The sequence below is a fragment of the Corvus brachyrhynchos genome, unplaced genomic scaffold, assembly GCF_000691975.1.
Source record: "Corvus brachyrhynchos isolate BGI_N302 unplaced genomic scaffold, ASM69197v1 scaffold4, whole genome shotgun sequence".
In the NCBI taxonomy this organism is placed as follows: Eukaryota; Metazoa; Chordata; class Aves; order Passeriformes; family Corvidae; genus Corvus; species Corvus brachyrhynchos.
The window spans coordinates 2,676,061-2,682,820 of NW_008237878.1; positions in this window are offsets into that span (position 1 = coordinate 2,676,061).

Here is a 6,760-nt window from a genome sequence, read left to right on the forward strand (position 1 = left end):
CACACACAACAAACAGAAAAACAAACACCCCCCCCCCCCCCCAAAAAAAAAACCCAAAACAACAAAAACCCCCCAACAAAGTAGCAATACCCTCTCGGGTTGCCACACAGCACCAAAAAACTCTTTTTGCTGGCCCAAGACAGTGCAGCCACCAGCTGAGCACCACGGTGTTGTCTTAAGCAGCTCCAGGGCCTGAGCCACCCCAGAGCCATCACCCTGGGCTCCCCTTAAGCCAGCAGGAGGAATTTCAAGCCTCAGGGTGCCTTTCCATGCCACAGGGTAGCACTGGGAACATCAACACTCTTCAAAACACTCCCCGAAGCCTTCCTCCACCTCCAGAGTCCGGGTTTCTCCAGGGGCTGGAGCTATGCAGAAGGGTGAACTCTGCATATCATCCCTCGTGGAAGGTCCTTACCCACGCTGAAGGGTGGATGGGCAGGAGTCCTGACGCAAGGGTCTCCACATGTCCCCTCCCAGGGCAGTGCAGGCAGGGGGCTGCCAGACCCCCAAGGAAGGGGGAATCCATCCACACAGAAGCTTTGTTCAGTGCAAAACCTGGAGGGTTTGGCTTTCCACATCAGTATTTCCTAGGCTCTCACCCATCTGCTCCAAGAGCTGTGAAGAGGCAAGGGTCAAACCACATCACTGCCACGTTTTGGCAGGATGAGGGGAGACAGCCCCGGCTCTCCCTTGGCCAGGCTGTGCCACGGAATTTGCCAGATTAGGCACGGTGACTCTTTTTAAAGCACAAATACCACAGCTCGAGGGGCTTGACCCAACCAAAATCCCCAGCAAAACCCACACAGGAAGCGAACGGTGCCGGGCATTAGGATGGCAGGGAGGAGACACTCACAACCGGACACGGTGATGGCAGCGCTGGCTCCTCGATCGCTCCTTAACTGCCTCCAAACCAAGTCAGCAATTACGGGATCATCAGCTGATGAATTGTAGGAAAAGATGTGTTTGTGAATCACTGCACCCCGGCTGGGTAAGAACACCGCCAGCGCTGTATTTGGGAGCAATTACTCTCCCCGAGCATGTGAATCATTAGGTATAATTACCCTAATAAATAAAAGGAAGATAACTCCAGTCTCTAGCCTAATCTAGAACAAGCGATTTTCGAGGAGAGCTGTATGAAATAAAACCAGGAGCACAAAGCAGAGGGAAAGCACGGGAAGAGGAGAGCTTCAAAACCTGGATGTGCCATTTATCCTTCCCACAGCAACCAGGGCCAGCCGGCAGCAATGGAGTGAGTCTCTCCCACAGCTCCTCACTGGAGTTTGCTGGCAGAGAATTTGCCATAGAGGGCTCAGGTTTGGATGCAGCAGGGTTGTCCCTTCCCAAGGCAGCATCCCACCGGAGCACAACTTCTCTTGGCAAAAGTTTCCCTGCTACAAAAATGCAAACAGGTTAAAAGAAAAACAAACTGATTTATTTTGGGGATGATGGGGGGGCAACGGTTACTCGAGTCTAACAAAACCATTTTGCTTTTCCTCTGGGAAACGCTGGAATGAAAAAAAAAAAAAATAATCTAAGCCCACCCCACTCAAAGTTGACATTTTGAAACGAAGCAGCAATTTTCTTCTCCACTTAAAATGTCATCACAGACTTTTGCTGTAAAAAAAAGCAGCTTTCCCTGAGTGACATTTTGAGGGGAAATGTTGACTTAAAACCAGAAGGAAACCCCCAGTCCATGCAATGAAATGTTTCGAGCTGCAGTGAGACTCCTTGCAGGGAAATTGGTATTTTTTGCAGGAAAAAAACCAAAATAAACAAAAAAGCCACATATTTAGTGGTTTGAATTTCCCACGGAACAAACCCATCCTCAAGGAGGCAAGACTTTTCAAAAGGATGGAGCAACATCACTACCCTGTCCTGGAAGAAACAGCATCCCTAATTCTGGGCAAGTTTTCTCAAAAGCCTTGCAAAGCAAAAAAGCCAGCAGTAGTGTGTGTGTTTGTCCTAGCAGGTGCCAGGCAGGTGGTGCTGGCTCTGTCCTGTCCCTGCAAGATGCCAGTACAGGAGCTGCTCCTGCCCAGCCCAGCAGCAGGGAAGATGCCAAGGCCAGGGGGTGCTGGCACCGGAATGGGGAGCCCTGGTGAGCAATAGCAGGGTTTATCCCACAGCCTTTGAGGGGAGAAATTGGATTTACTCTGTGACTCATGGGAATCCTGCTCATTCCCCAGGGAGAAAGAGGATTGTGGCTCACTCCTTCTCTGGTTGCAAGAGGGGCTGGGCTCTGCCTAGAGATGCTCCATGAGATCAGGCTGGGCCTGTGCTGCCTCTGCCTGGGCTCTCCTGTTAGGTGGGGTTTGACCAGGAACAATCTGTGCTTGGGCTCTCCCTGGGGCCACAGTTATTACTGCCTGGGTTTTGTTTTTTTTAATAAACCTGTAATATGAGAAGCCTGCCCAGGAGAGCAGAGGGATTATTGGCAAATATCACTTCCCATTTGCCAGGCTCTGAGGGGCTTTAGCCACGTGGATTAGCTAGGAGCAGAGAGAGGGACGCAAACCACCACGATGGGACAGACCAGAACTGAGTCCTTTTAACACAGGGCTGCAGCAAAATCCTGCAGACAAGTATCCTCCAGCCTCCAAAGGAGAGGGCTGGGTGGGAAGGGCTGTGGAATCCTAATTAGCTTTTTGGTATTAATGAATTGGCACTGAAGCAAACAAGGCAGCAACAGTGTCTGGCACAGCTCCTGCTGCCACATCCCAGTCCCAGCACTGGGCAGCCCGCACAAGACGGCTTGGTGGCACAGTCAGGGACATGAGGACCCAAAGAAACAGGGGCAGAGGAGGGGGACATGCCACTGTGGGACAGGAACTGCTATGGGATGATGGCACAGAGAGGATGCAAAGCGTGCAGGATGTGAGGGCACACAGGGGACAGGCCATGGTTTCAGTCACCGTCACCACAGCTGACACCAGGAGATGCCACCACTTGCCCAGGGCCACCTCCCCTGCCAGAGGCTTTCTGCAAGGCCGAGTCACTTCATCCCCAGGTGAAGCCAGCAGCCCAAGGATGGGGCACCCCATCACCAGCTACACCAACAGGTGCCTGCTGGCTTTGAGCCAGCAGCTGGAGACACAAGATGTGCAAATAAGTCCTTATGCTGGACATCTGTGTCTCAGCCCCTTTTTAAGGGCCCCAAAAGCCTGTGGGGCACCCAGCAGGCAAGCCAAGAGGAGCCACAGGGTGCAGAGCCAGGGGCCCGTGCCAGGGGTGCTGGGGGCATTCTGTAATATTAATGAGAACTATTAATTATTAAATGCTGCTGGGCAGGGAGGAGAAGGAGCCTCCCTCTTGCTCAGGAACAGCCAGTGACCAACAACTTCTTGTCTCCAAGGCTGGCAGCTGCTCAGGGAGGCAAAGGAGCTCCCCACACATCACCTCCAGCACCCTGGGTGCAAACCTGAGAGCCACCCACCAGCAGCTGCTGAATGCACAACCCAGCCACAGTCCCACCACGAGCCACCCCTGAGCTCAGTGTGATGCCAAAAACAAGCAACACAAGCACATCTGTGCAGAAGCATCACTTCAGGCATAGCCTTTGAATCCAGCTCACCTGTCCCCCTGCCTTTACCAGCGTGCCCAGCAACAAGGCCAGCCTGGGAGAACACAAGTTCTACCCCAATGCCTGAGTAACTGACCCCTACTAATCAGCACAACCCCACCCTCCCCTCTACCGCTTTAACCTCTTATAAACCCTCCTGGAAAGGCAGGAATCACTGTGTGCTGTGCTGAGCCACCAGAAGTTGATTAAGCCCTAATTAATTGCATTAAGGTCAGCCAATGTACTCTGTTAAGGAAGAAAGCCAATAATTAAACTCCACGTGTGGTGTGCTTCTGCCATTAGCTCCCCAGGCTGCAGCGGCGGCGTCAGGCTCGGCGGGGTCACAGCCAGCGCCGCTCGCCAGCACATGGCGGTGGCAGTCGGGGAAATAATTAAGTGCTGGGCATAAAACCATCAGCACTTCGGCGGCCGGGTGACACAACCCACCCAGCAGGGCTGCCGGCAGCTGCCCGGGAGGGCACGAGTGGCGGGGACAGCAGGGGGACACCGGCTGCGTGGGAAGCTCCCGCTGCAGGGCACCCTGAGGGGTTTGTGGCCGTGTCCGGCCAGGATGAGCCATTTGCCCGGCAGTGCTGGGGCTGGCGCAGGGAAGCCCTCCGGGCCCCGACAATAGGGTTTTGTGTAGTCCCGACAAGAGCACCTGCCCCGGCGCTGGGAGCCGGCCAGGGGCACCATATGGAGGGGACCAGCCCCTCGCTGTTGGCGGTGCCGTCTCGGCGTGGGGCCAGTCTAAGATGGGATGCAAACCCTGGCATGGAGAGGAGCCCCTGAGCCATGCGGGATGGGGCCATGCGAGCCCACCACCATTCCAGCCTGGAAATGTAACCACCAGGTGCAGAGATGACGGACACAAGGTGGGTGTGAGCGTCAGATTGGTCCCGGCCACACCAGCCCCAGGTGTTGCACGGCCTGAGACACCGAGGGTGCTGCAGGGGAGTGCCAGTGGAGCCCAGCCTGGAGGCAAAACCTCGCTTCGCCTTGGGGCTTTGCAGCAGAGCAGGGAATGACAGGACAGGACAGCACGAGGGATGAGGAATGGAGTCCCGCGGCACATGCAGAGAGGAAGGAGCACAGGACATTTGGGGCTCTGCCCCGTCAATCCCTCCCTGGCAGCAAGCTCATTTAAGGCTTTTCTTTGCTCCCAGCTGAAAAAATAAAGGCCAAGGTAATCTGCCTGCCTGTCCCTCTTTGTCTCGGGGATAATAGCAGCCAGCGCAGTGTGGAGCCCCCCAGGGCTTTGCAGATTAGAGCTTTCAGAGATGTCTACGGTGAGTGCCTGGACAAAAACGAGAGGTGGTGGAGCAGAACAGGAGGAAGGGGACCTCACAAGGTCACCCACTCCCTGCCTGCCTAACTGCATCTCCCCTCTCCTTGCCTTGCCACTGGCCAGGTGGGTGATGGGATGGTGGCCAGAAGATGGGATAGTGGCAGAGTGCTTCTCTGGGCCTCCCAGCTCCGAAGGCTGACCTCACTGAGGGAAGAGTTATGACTGTGTCACAGCAGCTTTTTGTTTTATAATTTACACTTTGACAATTCTGATAATTACACATCTGAACTGGAGAGGGGAGGAAATAGAGACAAAACCATGTAACCTGCCACAGAAACAACAACACTGTGAGCTGCTGCTCCCGTACTCAATGACTTCTCTGCAAGCTGCCTACAGACCCAAAATGACTGGCTGGAGACATGGGAATCACTGTACAGGGCTGAGCTGCAGCTGGCTTTTTAATAACTCAAAGGGTCAAGACACCAGAGAAAAAAATCCCAAACCAATTCCCCTATTTCTCATGAGTTTTGTCTGGCAGGAGGCGTCCCAGCCCCGGCAACGAATATCCGCTCAGGAATGTCTCATGTCTAAAAGCACACAAAAAAAAGGGGGGGAGGTGGGAGGAAACTCTACTCCCGGCCTTCTTTCCCTGTGGCCGAGTTCAAACGGCTTCGAGAGGGCAGGCAGGGGCAAGCAGGGGCTCGTAGCAGTTGTGCTGGGGCTCAGCAGCGCAGAGGCAGGCGGAAGGCAGAGTGGAGGAAGACGCCATCCATCCCTTCTTCATCCCCCTCCCCGGCTCTCTGCTCCTGCTGTGGATGTCCACGCCAGCCCCAGGATGCGGCTAGGCTCCGGCTCCTGATCGTCCCCTCCTCACCCTCCCTCCTTCCCGTCACCGCACACGTCATTCCTCCAAACACAGCCCATGGAGCTGGCGCGGCCGTACCGACACCGGTGAGCCGGAGGGGCCCGGCCAGCGCTCCCCACGGGGCTCGGTGTCTTCACGTTCCGCTCCAGCTCCGCCCGGGTTTATTTAGCTCATCAAAATCACCGGGTGCCCGAAGCCACAACAGCATCCTCCAAAAACAACTTCCTGGGGACAAGGAAGTGGGCGTTTTGTAAACCCTCGTGTGTGCGTACCCCCCGAAACACCCCGCACGCCTCCTGAGTACTGCCCACCCCGAGCATCACCTCTTCCCTGCCTTTTAGAGCCAGCCTAGAGATGAAGAAGGAGCCAGACAGAGAAGAGGGGAGACAGAGACACCAGACAATAAATCCGTGGCTAAACCCGTGGTCCTCAACAGCCCAGCTCCGAGCTCAGCAGACCTCATCGCTGCTCTGCTCCCTCGGGGTGCTCGCACCTTCCCCTGGGCACCCCATCCCCTGGGCGCAGCACCCACGCCGGCTGCCGCCCGGGGTGATCCACAGCATCCCGCTGAAATTCTAGCTCCGGCCTCCGTAGCAGATGGAGATAAGGACAGAACTACTCCCTCGCTTATAAACAAGGGGCCAGATTCTGCCGCCAGCATCCGGCAGGCGACACCCGAGCCAGCGAGGCCAAACCCAGCCGCAAAGCGGCTCCATGCAGGGATCGCAGCCGGGATCCGGCAGCCTGCCCGCGGAACGGGGAGCGGGAAGCACAGAGCAGTCCTGGCTTCTCCGTTTACCTGGGGCTGGTGCGAATCCCAGCAGCGCAGGAGGAGCCACGCAGAGCAAAGGCGGCTTGGGGAAATGGGATCCCCTCCTGGGGACAGCATGAAAGACACGTGACCAAAATCATGCTGGGAGAAAAACCCACCCTGGGGAAAGCAGCTCCGTGGAGGTACCTGTGCCAGACCGCCAGTGCCCCCCAGCCGCGGGCCATCCCAACACCGCCCTGCCTGGGAGGTGCCAGGTATTTCTTGGGGCGCGCGGCT